The sequence below is a fragment of the Sphaeramia orbicularis genome, chromosome 5 (assembly GCF_902148855.1).
Source record: "Sphaeramia orbicularis chromosome 5, fSphaOr1.1, whole genome shotgun sequence".
Classification (NCBI taxonomy): domain Eukaryota; kingdom Metazoa; phylum Chordata; class Actinopteri; order Kurtiformes; family Apogonidae; genus Sphaeramia; species Sphaeramia orbicularis.
In genome coordinates, this window is record NC_043961.1 from 33,632,840 (window position 1) to 33,652,182 (window position 19,343).

The window sequence follows — 19,343 nt, forward strand, 5'->3', positions numbered from 1 at the left end:
AACAAGCTGGAAAAACCACTGATTTTAGGCCACAAAATATTATATTAAGGCTTTGATTTGGATTTTGTCTTTGTGTCACTATAATCCACTTACACAAGCTAAACTATAACATGTCCAAAGTCCTTTATAATATCTAAATGTCCAAAACATATTTTATTTCAGTTTCATTTTAAACATGATAATCTTTTAAGTATAATTAGAAGCCTGAGTCAAAGAGTAAAGACAGAAACATAAGAGGGACTGATCAAAGCTAACAATAAATGAATAAATATGATAGATAAATAGATTTACATATTATACACCATAAGTTCATACTATCAAGTCAACCTGAAATCATCATATCCAATGTTCTTTTCCCTTTCTGAGTTATTCACTCTCAAAATATCTATTGAAGTGTTGTCATTTTTCTTCCATTTAGCAGTGATCCTCTTTATAGGCAAAACCCTACAATTTATTTGCACTTTTGAGTTACACTGGGTGTTTTTTTAATGAATTAAATCCAATAATACATTTTGTACATGTTCATTTTAAGACCAATACTTGTGCATCCAAACTTAACCTTCATGGACTCTATTAATTTACTATGCATTAAAACATTTTCTCCTTTTGGTATTTAGGAAAACTCATTTCAAGCCAAACATTAAAAAAATATGAACCATTTTTACTGAACTATATTCTGTGAGGATGTTTCAACTTTCCAGAACTTTTCAGAATTACATGTGCAAAAGTATCTGGATTCAGTTTATTTGTTCCACTAAAGTCTGAGTTTGTGACAAGATCTGAAACAAAAGCACAAACACAGATGCTTTCATGAACCCACTCAAAGGACAACATCGAATACAAATGTGCATTATTTCGTAGTCCATTTGAATAATTTTAATTCTTCATGTTTCAAGATGCTGTCAGACAAGACTTTCTTTGGACGGGATTTCTTATTTACTGTGGGACAATCTATTGTAAACAGTACTATTTTTACTTTTGTTTTCTACATCTCAAAAACCTCAGGAGGCTGTTCACAACACAGGATCTGCAACACAATAAACCCTCTTATGATAACAAGTGCTCCTGATTGATGGAATCCAAAAATAGACGCCTCTGGCTGCAGATATACGTGAGGGCATGGGAATGTAGGAGACCCAGAGGAAGTTCAGCCAGTGAACCTGATAAGGAGGTAGCATGACTATGATTCATTTTAAGGAACATTATTCTTCTGCTCATTTCGTGCTGCTCACTGCCTTTGGACAGTCAGTATAATGTGAATTTTCAATCTTGCCCTTTAAGGCAATGGGGCATTTTTGGTGACAGGAACCTGGGATTGGTAGGCAAAGCTCCATAAAGCCACCTCCCTGCATTCTGCCACAAGAAACAGCACTGCTGAAACACGTTCCTGCCTCAACTTCATTATTTGGCCAGAATCCCAACAGTGGAAACGTTTACAGGCCTCTGTGGCTAGAGGCCTGCTTCTTCAAAGACAACCATTTTCCTCTGGAGGGCTTCAAAGTGAGCTTTAGGGGAGGCAGATGGAGGATCTGTGTGGTCTTTTAGATCATAGTTTCATCTTAATCTTTTTTAAGCTTCCTTTGACTTTCTATTTGTAGACAGTTTGGTTAGTTTATTCTGAAATCCCCTGTCTAAGTTTTATTGTAGTCTGAGCCTGAAAGTTAGGATGCACTATTATACTGGAGAGCATATGGCACTGCAAAATCAAATCTTACCAAGTGTATTTTTCTCATTTCTAGTCAAAATATCTCATCACACATTAAAAACATAATCACCTAAAGAGTAACTTTCCAGTGAGATATTTTAGACAATAGATCTTGAAAATCTTATTTCAAGAAATCTTACCAAGATAATTTCCCTTGTTCTCTTGGCAGATTTTTTTTTTTTTTTGCTTAAATTAAGCAAAAATCTTGAATTAAGCAAAAAAAAAAATCTTGAATTAAACAAAAAACAAACAAAAAAAAAAAAAAAAAAAAATTGAATTAAGCAAAAAAATCTGCAGATCAACAAGTGAAAATTATCTTGGTATGATTTCTTGAAATAAGATTTTCAAGATCTATTGTCTAAAAATAAGTTCTTATATCTCACTGAAAAATTACTCTTTGGGTGATTGTCTTATTTTAAGTGTGATGAGATATTTTGACTAGAAATGAGAAAAATACACTTGGTAAGATTTTGATTTTTGCAGTGTGGTACTGGTTCTGCTGACACATGCAAATATGTAGATCAGAATAAGTGAAAGGAAACATGAAAAACTAGAAAAGACCTCCGCCAAGGCAGATCAGCCCAAATATCACCAAAATCCACATTCCCCCTTAATCATTTGTTCCTTGTGCCAGTATCAACATTTCCTGAAAATTTCATGAAAATCCGTTCATAACTTTTTGAGTTACCTTGCAACAGACAGACAGACAGACAGACAACAGACAGACAAACCCTGATGAAAACATAACCTCCGCCATTACACTTGGCAGAGGTAAATATCCATATACAGAACTTCAACATATTTTCAGTTAAATCTAAAGAACTAACCAAGAACTAACTTTCATGTTTGATGTCATCACTACACTGGCTGCCGACACAAGTGAACATTCAGTTTCCTCTTTCCATATTGACTTTACCGTTCCATTATTAACACTCATTCACTGACGCCAACTTGATGCTACCCATGACATCACAACATCAATAGTAGTACATATGAAGCCTAAAATGTAGGTCAAACAGTGTGTAGATGTGTGAAATATTTTACATATGCATGGAGTTAGTTTTGTGTTGATATGCTGTAAATAAAATAAAGTCATGAAACAAATGCATAAAACAATTATTACTATTATTACTGAACATTATTATTATTACTGAACAGTTTTGATTATTAAGGTACTAATGAGCTTGCAACAAACTTGTAAAAGAATTCAACATTATTTATTCATAGGTGCACTGTGTAATATTTTGTGGTATTTATCAGTATGGTTGAGGATTACAATAAAGTGAATATGAGTCACCTTCTTTTTATTATTTTTTACAAGTGGGTAAGAGAGGTGGTATCTGCAAAAAAAAAAAAAAAGTACAGAAACATGGTGGACTCAAGATGTTGACTTTGAGGTAATTTTACACTAATGAAAATATTATTATGATTATTATATTCCTTGCCAGATTTCCAGATACATCTCCCTAATCCTACACACATCCCCTTTAGGCTATGTTTATGTCTGAAATATATACAAAAGAAAAGAAAATCTGTCTGATCAGTAATTATACTATTAAATTGTTGGAATAATGTTTGGGGCATTTCAATTCAATTTCAAAGGTAAATGCATTCTATAGATATTTAGTTTAAGCTAAATTTAATAATGTGTATAAAAACAGACTCAGCTATTGGTCCATGTGAACAGTATTTCACTTTACAGAATCCCAGTATCTTTTATGAGAGTGTTTTTCTATGATTGTATGGCATCTCCATGAACTTTCTGGTAAAGTCATCTAGAGTTTTAAGAAAAAGTTGATGTTGTCATTTGGCAATTGTCACCCTGATTACAAATAAAATGGAGAAGTTTATTATGGTTATAGGTGCTTCTATGAAACTGGGTTCATTTGGTACCTGGCACTTTGTCAGGTTTTTTAAACCCAATAATAAAAGAGAAATTTAGACATATTTCCTCCAGGATGTACCTAATGATGACCTCAGATAAATGCAAAAAAAAAAAAAAAAATTATACTCTTGCTCTGAGCCATCCCAAAATTAATGAATTTTTAATATAATATTAGAGCCAAAATAGGACCAAAATTTGAACAGGAAAAATACCTAGTGCATTTTATCTTGAAAAACATCGCTTGAAATGGTCTTATATACTGCTATAATCCAGACACTGTGCTAAATTTGTTGATCCTAGTGGTTTTCCTAATCCAGACATGCAGATTTTTCACGAATTGGCAGTTTCATTCCAGGTTTTGTGTGTAACCCATCGTGTCCACTGTTGTTACATGCGGAACCTGCCCATTTAAACACAAATAAATCAGGACTGATTTCGCAACAGTGGTCATTTTTGCGAAACACTCTGCTTTGCATAATTAGTTTGACTCCCAAAATGTACCTAATAGTGTCACCGTAATACTAGCGCAGAATTTTTGTGTCCTGTTTACCGTGTTACGCGCAGACTTTTGTATTAAAAAAAACAAAAACAATATAGAAATGATATAAAAATGTGTTTTATCTGAAAAATAGTTTCTCTTTTATGTCAGTAAGTATTTATTTTTAAAATAGACCCAAAGTGCTTCCAAACTTGCTTCATAATATTAGCCTATTAGTCAGAATTTTTAGCCACTCTGTCCTATTTTTAGGGACCAGTTTCATAGAAGCACCCTTATATTTATCTAAGCAGAGTGAAAAAAAGGATTTATTTCTTTTATCACCATCTTAATTCTAAGTAATCTATTGTACAGTTGTGTCAGTCATGTACTTGGATACATGGGTACTGAAGCCTATTTTTCAGTAACTTTACTATTTCTGCTAAGACACAGCTAACCTTTATTCAGGACCATGATGGGTGTTTTTTTTTTTTTTTGTATGGCCTCTTTACAAAGGGACAACAGTACTGTCATGTAAAATCTGTCCTTTGTCTGACGGGGAGAGTCATCTGCTGCCTGATCACTATGATCATCTCTGCAGTGAAGAAACAGATGGCCAAGATCTCCAACTGTTCTCTCCAGCTCAGCGCACTCAGGAGAACTGACAAGATACAGGATGCATCCTACCCATACAAGTGAGAGAAACATCCTCACGCACTAAGTCTTCAGATATGCTTAACATTATCAAAAGTGTGCTTTAAAGGACGACTGTGCAGTTCAGAGTGGAGGAGGAACGCCAGCGGCAGCTCAGGAGACACTTCTCAAACAAGTGCCAGGTTTGACACACAGACTAAAAGCAGCCCGATGCTTTTGAAAGGCTTCCATGACGTGTAAAACAGTAAACAGAATCTCAACATGATTGTCTTTCAAATGAGAAGATAACAGCACTCCACCTGACTGAAAATGACCTGGGGCAGGAGGACTGAGTCAATAAAACACTCCTCTCTCAAATGGGCCTCTGACAAGCTGGAGCCTGAAGAGCAAATGTCTACTGCAGTTAGAAAAAAAAAAAAGAAAAGCAATTGGATTATCATTAAGGAGCTTGTGAGAGTTGTATTTGATGGTTTCAACACCAGACCATGAATTTCAGATACTCGTTCCTCTGTTCATCACAAACATTTGTAATTTATGCATGTTTGTCTTTCTGTACTTGCAATTGAAATGAACTAAGTGCAAATAAATTGACATCCATATTGTATCAACAAACGAGTGAAGTACTGTGCCTTCTTAAAAACAAATGCAGTGTCCAATTTATGGGATAAAGTATGTACAACTAATGAATTGAACAGTTTGATTCTCTGAGAATTTGTCATTTATTGTTATAAGTTCACATCCACCTCTTAACCCTTCATAGGGCACTCATAGAAATACTATGAAATTCTAAATTTCATACTTAGTGTGGTATTGGAGGACCTAACAAGACTTAAATACTGTTGTGAGGTAGAAAATCAAGGACAGTGAAGTTACCATATTCAGTTCCTTCCACATAAGTGGCAAAACAAAAAAAAATCCAAGAAGCACATATAAAAAATACAAGAAAACACATGTAAGGTAAAAGGAACATGTATTTTAGAACATTAGAACATGACTTCTCAAACATTAGCTAACATAAGTGCTGATCCAGACCCCTGTCCACATCCACATCATCCCTTTGAACATCATTCCTTACATTGGTACCACTAGCGCATCGTACCCATGGTGCCACTGTACGAAAGCATGAGAGGCTAAAATCGCCCAGCATACCTTACAACATTTGAATACGGACATAAAATTGTGCCTAGCAGATAGTCAGGTAATGTTTCTATTCATTTGGCTAGTTTGGCAGCGATCGGGCCTGTGAAGGCTGAGGAAAATCCGTACAAACGCCCCCCTGTGCTGCAACATCGATCGATCAGACACAGAACGTGCATTATATTGTAGGGTTACTTCATGGTACCTAACAAAGCAGGTACACTCACTGTTCATACAGAGGTGGACCTTACAGACCCTGTAGACCACATTGGACCTGAGATTGTTGACTCACTGTCCTCACTGTTGCTGTCACTGTCTTGTAATGTGCGCAGAAATGGCCAAAATAGACACTTGCCCGATTAAGGGTTAATAAAACTAAGCTACAGCTCCGATTCCAACATTGATCGACCACTTTCATAAGTTCCCGTTCTTACAGTTACGTAGTGTAATGCAATACGGAGTGATGTAACTCGTGGAATGTATTTGCCAGCAGAGCAGTGTGTATTGATATCTGTTGTTCAATATGATGTCCAGTTCTTGTCAACAGTCAATAAGCTGCAACTTTATCTGATATTTGACAAACGACGTACAAGAGAATTCAATACTCAAGATGCTGAGCAAAAAATGGTGCCAACTTGTGTAACAAATTGTTAAAAGACAGAAAAATAAGCATCTAAAATAAAATAAACTCTTTTAGTGTTGAATTCTTCCCCATCCCTTTTGCAGCACTGTACTGCTTTACATTTTGGCTGGTGATCTGCAAACAAAGAGTCAATCACTGACAATAAATGCTTCCTTTTCCCATAAACAAGCATTAAACTGCAGCCCATTTTACTGTCAACTGCAGTATAATCCTAACAATGACCCTGCCCCTTATGCACATTATGATTGCATCCAGAGTGGTTTCTCCAATTTATAAACCAACCTTAAATAATGGATAAACCAACTTTTTACACAGACCATTTCCATGTTTTTCCTTTCATATTTTCACGCATTAAAAGTGTTTTTACTGAGTATTAGTTTACCTACATGTTAAATACTGTTCACTTTCAATCTAAAGTTAACCATTAAGTCAGATTAAAATGACAGAAGTATACAATTAGCACAAATTCCATGACGAACAATTACCTTAGCCACAGCTTGGGTATGCACCTACACTATTCCACAAACATTATAAGCACATTTAAGTGCTGTTTAAGCCCTGTAAAAAGTGACTTTATTTCCATTTCCATTACGCAACCTAGGCATGTTTGTCGTGAGTCATTTATTTTCACTGCATTTATAACAAAGAACATGATCAGTCTGAAAACAAAACCTATCTATGGATGTTACGGATTACCTATAATGTATCTGTTATCATGACCTGGATGGTTTTTACAGCAGGTTCTGTACATGCGGAATCACAAAGAAAGAAAAAAAGAAGAACAACATCACAGAATATATTAGTATTTAGAGACAGTGAAGTTAAAAGATGACATAAATAGTCTTGTAATGCCACTTATGAGAAATCTACATCCTGCATGCTGCCTGCTGCCAGATTGGTACTTTAATGACAGAATAGTAAAACAGGAGGACAGAGACCACTAACAGCTTCCACATGGCGCTTCCACTGAGTCCAACAGGCCTGAGGAAAATAAACTGTGAGAAACTTGCCAAATACTGGGACAAACAATGGATGCAGCGTCAGAAGGAAAGACATTATTGCTTTTCCATTTTGGTCCCATTCAGTTTTATCATCTGGTGTCAGCATCACCTTCTTGGTACAAAACTGAACAAACTAATTCCAATTCTGCAAACTCTCATTGCATAAGAACTTTGCAGGGAAACTGTGACAAAAAACAAGACATAATTAAAATAATCGGTTTTCAGACTGAGTTAACATTCAGCTGCATTTACAAGTTAGAGATTAGAGAAGATGAGCATTGGATCAATACAAAGCAGAGAAAAACCCTGAAGAATCCAAAACAAACTAAAATACTTTATCAGAGTTTTCTCTGCTATAAGGCTTAAGTGTAACGCCCAAACATAAGCCAAATTAATGTAAATCTAATGCAGAGAGCATCACAATGAACTAAATGACTTCGAACAGATCTATTAGTTGGAGTTGGCCCTCAGTTAACTTCTTTTGTTTCCCGTTTTTTGTTGTTTGTTTATTATCTATTCTAATTTCTCCAATTTTTTGTACACAGATATGATAATTGTGCTATCAAATGTTTGAATTAATGCAAAATTAAGCATTCTCTACTGCAGTATTTTTCAACCTTGGGGTTGGGACCCCACGTGGGGGAATTCAAATGGGGTTGCCTGAAATTTGTAGTAACTGATAAAAAAACAAAACAGAAAACAACTTACTAATAAAATATATGGTGAGTTGAGAGAGACAATCGCAATCCATAAAAGACATGACAAACTGTGAAGCTGAAACTGAAGCACAGTGGTACTGTTTATCTTTCAAATGTTCATTGTGGTCGGTTTCAGATGCTGCAGCTCTTTCATAATTCATATTTTGAGTTTTTTTTGTTCAGTATTAATTTGCAGTTGGACTGACTGTACATATCCTGACCAAGGAAAATAAAATTCTCACTTTGTGCAGTAATCTACACCTGGCTTTTCTGCCTCCATCCATAATAATACACTTTATATAGTCTAAATGTCATTTAAAATTAACATTTATCTGCAACATAGTATAGCAAACTATTACATGATCAAAAACAAATTCATTTTAGCAAAAAAATATCTTAGTTTGAATGTCTGGGGTCGCCAGAAATTTATGATGTTAAAATGTTGTCACGAGCCAAAAAAGGTTGGGAATCACTGCTTTACTGCAAAATGTAATATTTTCTTGCACAAGCATCCCCAAACCCCCTCTGTTGTGACCCGAGTCTTCTACAGACTTATGGGAAATGTTGTAATTGGTGTGTGCATGTGCGTAAGTATGTGAAAAACATGCACAGTTTTTAGTCAAATAATAATGTTTTCATGGGGCAGGATCAGCAAATTCCATGAACCCCACACAGAACCCACATCACCTAAGACCTCCAGGATTTTAGGGGAAACCCTGTACGATGATATTTACTAAAGTTATATTATTTACACAGACTGACAAATATTTAGAATATGATCCATAAAAACCACAACCCTGGTATTATTTAGTCCAAAAACCTCCTTCATGAGGCTTGTAACAAACATTTCAGCTCTAAACGCCGTAAGTTTTAACTGTAATTATGCTTTATCTCACAGTGTAAATACTGTTTTCATTTTTGTACAGAAGTGGGATATTCATGTGGTGTCCAGGAAGGTTGAAGGTCAGGGTTAATGTCCAGAACACTGACCCTGGAGCCGCTTACCCTTCAGAAAAGTACAAGTAGCTTTAGTGTGTACATGGAGGTTTACCTTGACTAGCTGAAGTTGAAACATTTTACCCCCCCAAAAAGCCTCCCTGTTGTGTTTCTCATTAAAATCTACAGCCTCTGGGTTAAATATGCATGAGATGGGACGATATGATTGATGTTGATTAGAAAGCTAAGAGACGCCTCTGGCTTTTTTAATTTAACCAAATGGGGAGTGTGCATGCTGGGTTTATGGCCTCAGTTACAAATGCCGTACTGAATAATATATCTGGTAGGCTATCTTTTATTGAAATTATTCATACATTCTCGTTGTTGCTACTGTCTTTGTTCAACTTCTCATCCTACTGATACATAAACAACCTTTAAAGTGCACAGACATTTAACTGTTGTTGAGCATGTACTGTAAATGGGAAGAGAAGGATCTGTGAGGAACTAAAGAGCACCAGTAACATAAACAACAGCTGACTTAACAACGTAAGGCCAAACACACAATAGCACCAACAAAAAACACACTGCAGAACAACAGAAGGCACAAGCCGTCAATGTTGATCACAGATTACTCATTACCCCGTGAGCGCTATTCATGTCTGGTTCTTGAGTTACAAACTGCACAATGCAACTCCACGCCGGCGCTCCCAGAGGAGCACTGAGCACCTTGGATCATGTTCACCCCCGTTTCTTTACTGTCCCCGTCCAGCACAGATTTAACCACATGTGAAGTAAATCTCGCCCTTTGTTGTTCTCCTTCTCTCTTTAATCTGGCCTGTGTTATTTGTGCGACAGATGTGTGACCTTCAATTATGTAAGTGCTGAAATCACAAATCAAGTAGCTGCAGGTTTTGCTTTTTACATGCAAAACAAAATGCAGTCATGTTGTATAGAAGGAATACTTATCAAAAGCAGAGGAAGGAAGTAATTTTCAACTTTTTACTCCAAGAACATTTGAACACAAATATTTGTACCTTTTTTACTCACATTTCCAACACAATAGAAATGTTTTTAGTTGTAATGCATTTTGGGGGATCTCTATTATTTAATATTACTTCACATCTCACTGATATCACACCCAATTTCAGCCTAAATGGATACGACAATAACACAAGAGACGAAAAGGCAAAAAAACAAAAAATGATGACAAAACAAGAAAAAGTAAACAACAAAGGTAGACTCAACTGCAGAGAAATACCAGGACACACTGAATTTAGCTAAAAAAAATACATATCACAATAAGATATTATTGCAATAATATCATCGCAATAAAAAAAAAAATCGGTATTTGTGTTTAGTATTAATTTTGTTCACACTGTACTTATGCTTACTTAATTTTACTCAATGCTGACAATTATTATCATTTTTTTTACATTATTGTTATTTTAAATTTCTACATTTCTGAAATGTTTGTCATGTTCTGACGGTAAATAATCATTTTAAACTACCATCAAGTAAGTAACCATTTGGTTTCTTTATTCCTTACTCAGAACAAGAGAAAGCTCAGCACTAAATTTAACCTCCTAAGACCCAGGAAATGTCAGCAAAGTGCAAGCTTTTTTTTTGTTTTTTGTTAAATAAGTACCTATATTGGAAACATCATGATGCAGCAGTTTTTTCAGATGCAGTTTTTAAAATTTTTATGGAATGTCCTTTGTGGTGGACAGTTTTCTTTTCTTTCTTTTTTTGTATAAAGTTGTGAAACTCTTGTCTACAAATGTGGACAGAAACCCCATAGCTGGGTCTTAGGAGGTTAAAAGAAATATTGATGCATCCCCCCTGTGGTTCTCCTGGTAGAACACATCCTTCATGGCTCAAGACCTGATCATGTGACCTGGGCTCAATTCCCAACCAATGCATGGCATCCCATCTTTCTCTCTTCCCATCCTTCCTGTGTCTCTGTCTACTGTGTACTATCTCATAATAAATAAATAAATAAATAAATACTGATTTGACCATCAGCACTAGGTGGTTCTACAGGCTGTGAATGTGATATGTCCCCATATTTTGTCTATATGGTGTGTCTTAATGGTGTCATGAAAAGTGATTTGCATGTTGGAGTGAAGTTAATGTTAATTATTATTCAGTATATTATTTGTTTTTAACCCAAAAAGACCCAGTGCTACTTTTGTGTCAGTTCCCAAATTACATTTTCTCTATATCTAACCTTTCTTAAGTGATTTATTACCATTTGTTACAATGTTATCCTCAGTATTTTGCTATTTTTAAGTGAGAATCATACATTTTCTTATATTTAATTTACTGATCATGTAGATGTTCGTAAAAGCTCAGATTAAAGTTGAGGGTTATTATATCTAAAACAGAAAACTGCAGAAAACGTCACTTTTTTTCAGTAAAAAATATATCACTAAACTGAACATAAACCCAGTATGTCCATCTGCTGTCATTTATCAAAATTCATAAGTTTTACTGGTGAATCATGTTGTAGAAGATGACAGTGTTTCTACGTTCACTACGGAGCCTCTGAACTTCCAAATGGGTCATATCTGATAACCATGAAAAGATGATAAACACCAATTATTTACACGTATTGATAGGATTAATGGATCAACAGGTATTAAACAGTTTACCTCAGTAGACGATTTTGGTCGGTGATGGATGTTTGGGTCTTTATGGGTTAAGTTGAGTTGTTTAATTTTTGTGTATTATAAAAATTTGATATGAGGTTCAGTTACCTTTGCACAGAAACAGAGTGCATTGGTGGATATAAATGAACACAGTGCATGATGGTTATTAGACACAGAGGGAGGAACTGATGAACACACATCCTTGTCTGTTCCTTATGCTCTACAAACCGGATCACAACAGTTCTCTACAAATCTGGTTTCAATACATTGCTTCCTGTGGAGGCAGGAAATAGCCATCATTTCTGCAGTCAATTAACAAAGAACCAGTGTGTGCCTTGACCTTCTGATGGCTTCTTTGAGATCAGGGGTTTTACCTCCAACGCTGCTAATTCAATTAAAAGCTGAAAGGACAAGTGAGAGAAGAGGGGCAACAAGGGAGCATGAAGGGCACGGAGTTAAGGCCAGGTGTGGAGGATGTGTGCAGAGTCATGGAAGAGGGAGTAATTTCATGGCACACAACCAGCAGGCAGTCTAGCAGAAAAGTAAAGACAGCAGACACTGGTACGGAGTGTTGGGCAAACTGCTGGAGGGGTTAACATCGGAGTTATATTGAATGACTTAATACCCAGCTGAAACGCATCCTCCTCTGTCCTGGCCTCGGGTGGTGTTTCTCTGCCTTTGGTTTGAAGCTGGAGCTCAGTTACAGCTGCAGGAGCACAACACTCATTAATCTTTGTTGCTCTTGAAATATCCTTTAAAGTCTTGTGGGTTTTGTTTTCTGCAATAACACACAGTCTGCATGAGGTGAACTACAGGCCAACTTAGTGCATTGTTCAAGTAACATTCAAAAGTGCATTTAAAGGTCAAAATCACCCTATGTGTAAGTATGGGGTATTACAACCCCAAATACATAAACTCGAGATCCAGTTTCATGTCTAAAAATCTGATCATGCACATTAACATCTCACAGTGTTTTGCATTATATTAAAAGTTATAGATGTTCAACAGTTACAAATATCTTGACAAAACTGACTAGAAAAGTGCTGACAGCAGAGCAGGATATTCTAACTCCAACTGCAACTCTGTAAACTTTACAAAAAACTCAATCCCAAACTGAGACGTGCACTCCAAGAGGAGGCCCTACAGACCTGTATTTCATTCAAATGCAAATGCAAAAAGGCAATAAAGCCCAGGCTCCACCCATTTTGATGGATATACTCCAAAATTTAATGGTTTCGTCCATCATGAACAGATGTCTATGCATGCATTCATGAAAATGAGCAATGATTTTGCATAATCCTGTGATCACATAACCTCCTTGGCAGAGCTAGTAACACCAAACTTGGAACAGGCTTCATGTCTAAGTGCAAAATCATTTTGGGACAGTCATTTTGGGGATGTTAAAAGTTCTTTATGACCTTCCAAAACTAAGTCCTACTGCAGTGGCCTCTTCTTGGACCCCCTCCCGCTGAAAAACATAAATATAAGATGGAAAAATGAAGCTAAAGAATTGCAGGGTTGAGCCATCACAGACAGCCTCCCATTTGTTTACATATTTCTGCTTCCATACAGCGGATAGCAGCAGCTGGGGAAAGTCAGGCGTGCTTCCTATTTTGGAAAAAAACTTCGTAAAAACAAACAATTTCCACACAAGAGTGATGACGGTAGGGGACTACCCAGCTACTTCTTACAGATATATAGTTTAGTAAAAAATAAAAACAGCTTTGAGTGATGCATAACCACAATTTTTTTCTTCCCAGATTTGGGACAGTGCAGTGATCTGCAACTGTGGTGATTAAAATGTGCTTCACTCAGGAAACTGGGTGGGCGACCTGCACTAGGAGAGATGTGTGTGTGCGTGTGTGTGTTATTTGATATTAATGAACTGAGGGTGATCTGAGAGGAGAGGTCTAGTCATTACTACAGTAAGCAGAGCTCTTTATACTGCATGTCTGATCAGAGCTATTTAATAGTTGCACGTCTGCAGCTCCTTCAAACGCTGCCTCATAAACTCCTCTTTAATCTTTAGGTTTTATGTTTACAAGCATAGATTGTTAGTACTGATACATATGATGGATTTTATGCTCTCCTTGTTGCTACATCCATACCCTTTATGTCTGTCTTTACTCTTTAACTGGAGACATGAAGGACTTGAAACTGGAGGGAAATTAAAAATACAAATTTTGCATCAAAATACTGAATCCATCATTAGGAGACTGTAGCTAACCTGGATGTTGGATCCTTTTTAAAATCATTACAACCCTACTGTCTGTTTGGAATGAATGTACTCCATGTGGATATCACAAACCAGGGAGCGCTTTGAAATGGAAAATGTGTTTGAGATATTCAAGGACTGAGTTTTCCCAGAAGATATCAGATAAATATTAAAAAATCATTAAGACTCAACACTTAAAAGCTTTCTTTGGCACACAGTTGAGCCTCCCCCACCTCAGATGGTTGTAGATTTGGCAGCAAACCATTGCTCCCTTTCTCGCCCTCTGTCTATGAACCCACATGTGTGTATTTCATTTACTTGTGCCAGTGTTTAGCTCTGGGTGATTTGTCCCTCACCTTCAAAATGCTGACCCAATACCTCAGCAAAGTTTTCTGCCTCTGAGTTGTCCTGTCTCTGCTCTGGCTCCTCTGTTGAATAGCTCAGAAGCTGATGCTGCAATAGCTTAGATTTTTTGAAACAGTCGGGGTCTGGAAAATCTGATGTCTCCCCAGGCCTCCAACTGAATGATTCAACACTTGAATATATACCCTTTGGCTGCGGTGATGTCAGGTAGTCTGCCTGTTCGAGCATTTGCAATGAATCACAGAGTGTATTCAACGTTCCATGCTGCTTGGGCAATGTTGTGTTTGGGCCAGCAAATTTTGAAAGTAAAAAAAAAAAAAAATGACACGAGCATGTGCACTTCAATAGAAATACCTGAGCAGCACTAAGACCTCAGAACTGCACTGAAAGTCCCAGCTGCCTCTGTCATCATGGCTGACTTCGATGCAGCTGCAGCATTTCTGTCTGTAACCCAATCTGAAACTAAACCTCCACTGTCTCAGAGTCCCTGCACACTCACGTCCCACAGGACAGAGTTACCCCACTCACTGACCCCCAGTGACCCCTGTCTGTCAGAGGTTCGATGCCCTGAGTGGGAAACTGGGCAAGGGCAGCTCCACCATCTGATTCCCTCCAGAGGTGAGTTATCAAGGGACTAACAGTCTGTCGTCTGCATAAGGGTAAAAAAAAAAGGCTGGTGGGATATCCCTCAGCCCCCTCCAGGTGATTAATTAGGTTTTTGTTCTCTGTGAGCAAATAGAATATCTGCAGTTTATGTGATATATAGGGTGTCCATAAGGTTTCTTTACAATTTAAAAATTTATTACAAAAGCAGATGAATAGACACATCTGTGGACATTATTACAAAATGAAAATAGATATTGAAGATTTTTTTTTTTTTGCCTCATTTTTGCCTATAACGCCAAATGTGTCATATTTGATACATGAGTTTTGAAGCCCTCTACATGATCAGTGTGAGAGTGACACTACAAGATTGTCATTAATTTTGAAAAGGAATTACCAATTGGACATGTTTGTGTTACATTATGTTTGTGTTTGTTCAAAAATAATATTTGAGCATTGAGACCCGATGTGCCAAATATGGTACAAAATTGAAACTCATACATGGAAATTGATATTTAAAAAAAAAAGGTTTTGGAGAGTTCAGAAGGACCAATAAATGCTCCAGTTTGAAAGAACTGGATTTTTTTTGTCAATGATTTAATGGTTCAGGCTTTACAGGGTTAATACACCTCCATATGGGCACCACTGGGTGCACGAAGCACATCAAGATGGCACTGGATTTCTTATCATGTTGGCTGTAGCATAGCCTCATCAGTGGTGTCAATGGCATCAGTGATCTTTGGCCTCAGGTCGTTAATGTCCTGAATCTTGGTTCAATACACAATTTTTAATACAGCCCATCAGGGGAGTGACATCTGAACCAGGTGTCCAGGGAACTGGGCCCTCCCTTCAAATCCATCGGTCTGGAAATGTTTGATTTAGGAACCCACCAATATGCAGTCCCCAGGTAGATGGTGGAAAATGCTAGTTGGTTGAAGGTCATCCAATTGTAGTGACACATACGGGGGGGGGGGGGGGGGGGGCTGGCTGAAAAGTTCATAGCCTGACTGAGAAGGAGTTATTCCACAGCAATGAAACTTGGCATACATTAAATTCAACTTTTCCTGATACTAACTGCATGGTTTCCTTCCAGATGAACCCACATTGGATAAATAATTTAGGACTTTGAAAAGTACTACAGACATTTCATGAAAATGCTTGCTTTTCACCCCTCCCTTGTTCTCCCTACCCCTCTTGAATTCAGCTTCCTAGTTTGCACAGTTGATAAAGCTGGAGAATCATCTCCTATAGCAACCATGTCAGCATGAATGTCCTTGGGAGCTAACCCCTTTTTCTACAGACATTTGATAAGACCACAGTGCCACGGATGGTTCACCAAATGTCTCTGGTACTACTTCTCAAAGTCCTAAATTATTTATCCAGTGTAGGTTTATCTGGAAGGAAACCATGCAATTAGTATCAGGAGAGGTTGAATTTAATGTATGCCAAGTTTCATTGCTATGGAATAACTCCTTCTTAGTCAGGCTATGAACTTTTCAGCCCCCCCTTGTATTCAGTCAAAAGGTTAAGGTAAACATTTGCAGTAATTGATCTCTTGTTGAAGAAAACGTAGATTCAATGGCACATGATCCCACAATGTGATCAAAAACACATGGAATAAATCTGACTAACATGTCTCATCAATTACATTTGTAATATTTTTTAAATTGTAAAGAGACTTTGTGGACACCATGCATTCTGAATAAATATACATACATACCTATATGCATAATTTTTTAACATTCAATCATGAGCACTCACTGTAAATAGGAAGAGAATGAGTTTGTACAAGTATGAAATGCAAGACAGTCAACAAACACAAATGGAATAGTCAAAGCTACACTGGAAAAAAATAAAAATCTTACCAAGTGTATTTTTCTCATTTCTAGTCAAAATATCTCACACTGAAAACAGACATTATCACCTAAAGAGTAATTTTTCGGTGAGATATAAGAACTTATTTTTAGACAACAGATCTTGAAAATCTTATTTCAAGAAATCCTACCAAGATAATTCTAACTTGTTCCATTGGCAGATTTTTTTGCTTGAATTAAGCAAATAAATTCTGCCAATGGAACTAGTGAAAAGTTACTCTTTAGGTGATTATGTCTTATTTAAATGTGATGTGAAATATTTGACTAGAAATAAGAAAAATACACTTGGTAAGATTTTGATTTTTTGCAGTGTATCATCGACGTCACGGTGTATTGATCGATTCACAGTGCATATGAGAACAGCAAGCAAAGATTCCACCTTTAAGTTGTTGGTAGCTTTTGAAAAGCAAGGTGAACTTAATTATTTCTTCTACCATTCAATTCACTCAACTGACAGTTTCCTCATGTCATGAATTTGCAAAGGATTGTTGCAAACTGTGTCTACTAATTTGACAGCTTGTATTCAGAATGCCTGCAGGAAAAGAAAGCTTGCATTACGCTTTAGATAAACTAGTAAATTTGCATATAGAGAGTGCATGTGGAGACACATTTTAGCACCTCATGTGAATTAACGTGTCCTTTGGTGACTGGATCATGAAAAATATGAACTGATGCCAAGTCTGAACAGGGTTCTCATCTAGAATGTCCCCTCAAGATTTGCAGGATCTTCAAATATGGTCCATAATCTTTTTATTATTGTGTTTGAAATTTTATATATGCACTCAAACCAGGAATAACTTTCATAGTTTCAGGGTGGAATTGATCCTAAAAGCCCCTTGCTTCAACCGTCCCCTTGCTTTGCTTTGTATTCCCTTAACTTGTGCAAACACAGAAGCAGACATGGGTCTATTTGTGTATGTGGATGTATACTTTCAGATTTCCTTACCTGCACTGCAAAAACCCAGTGGATTATGCTGAGCTTTCTGGGGACTTGACTTATATATAGTGGAGATAACAGGTGAACAGTGGCCTCTTACTTTGAGAGCATTCATTCTGGACTTAATGCTCTCCAGTCAGAGAGGAAGGACATAATCTACAAGGGACTCAACAGAATTTATCTCTAAAGTAGACAGGCTTAATTTATAATGTATATACAGTTAGAGTCTGTCTAGGTGAATATGGTGCCTTAGGTCCTGAATAAAAACCATATAAAAGACACAGAGTCACTGAAGTCTACCAAAAATAGCTAAAGGTACCTGAAGCTCTTACTCACTTCGAAATGCCTTGGGCGGCTCGGCATGGACAGGACAAAGTAATGCACTGCGAGGTTGATGTACGCTGTGCGGTAAGAGTGTGATCTTCTGATGACCCTGCACCAGTTTATACAGCTCCAACACATCAGGCCCGCCACTGCCGCTGTTGTGGTAGCTATGGCTGGTATGATCCTTCCAGCATGAGTTTACTCTGTAAAGGAGGCAGAAAAGACTTTAAATTTAACCATCACGTCCTACAGAGTAGGAAAAGAATGAGTCACATAAATAAAGTATAAATAGAAACAAATATTTAATTATGTGCATATGATGACATGACTAATACACTGTGATGTTGTTTGTTGTGTGAAAAAAACATGACATAATAACCAAGTTATAAAAAAGGGCATCAATACTGTACTGTATATCAAGCTCATTGTCAACTATACTGTTGCTCATAAAGTTGAAATAAAAATATTTTTACCTCTTCTCATGATATAAGAGTAAAAATGGTTTATCTGATTAATAAAGTTATAACTGGGACTATGTAATCGTTGCACCAGGTCAAAGGTGATTACTGATAAAAAACAAATAGGAATGTGTCTGAAAACAAAACTATTCCAACTTTATTGACAACAGTGTAGTTACAACAAAAATGTTGCAATCACAATGCAATCAGTTCATCATATAATATCATATGATAATACCTGTTCTGCTGCAAACAAGCTGTGCACTTAATAATTCAGCTTAAAAGTTTTGTTGTTGAATACATGACTTTTACACCTAGTTTAGCCTGGCTAACAGAATGTACTCTGTTGAAATAAGTTGCAGATTTTTTTGTTGCACAGTGGTAGGATTGGCATTGTCTGTCCTCTGTTTGGAGCCTGCTACATGAAACAACAACAACTTTAAGCTAGAACTACTCACTGAAACTGTCAAGATTTGACAATATCAGCATTTTCTTATGATGGACATCACTGCTTTTAGTACCATAACATATTTCCTCATGCACACATGTTTGACAAAAGCAACTTCCATCAACACCATTTTGTTAAAGGCACTGACAGACAGCAGTTAAATAAACAATACAATGGGGAGTGAGGACAGTGGGGGACCAGTGTGGAAGAGATGCATGTTCTAGACTCTAAATGGAGAGAGTACAGGAATGACTGGCAGGTAGTTTGGTTCATCTTATGAAGAAAATCTGTGTCGTAAGAAAACCAGCTACTTATAGTCTCAGTAATACACGCAAACAA

At 36.8% G+C, this 19,343-nt stretch overlaps 1 pseudogene; it reads right to left on the bottom strand.

Moving 5' to 3' along the window:
- LOC115419710 (ubiquitin-like modifier-activating enzyme 1) overlaps positions 1-19,343 on the bottom strand; it is a 50,793-nt pseudogene that overhangs the window by 9,409 nt on the left and 22,041 nt on the right.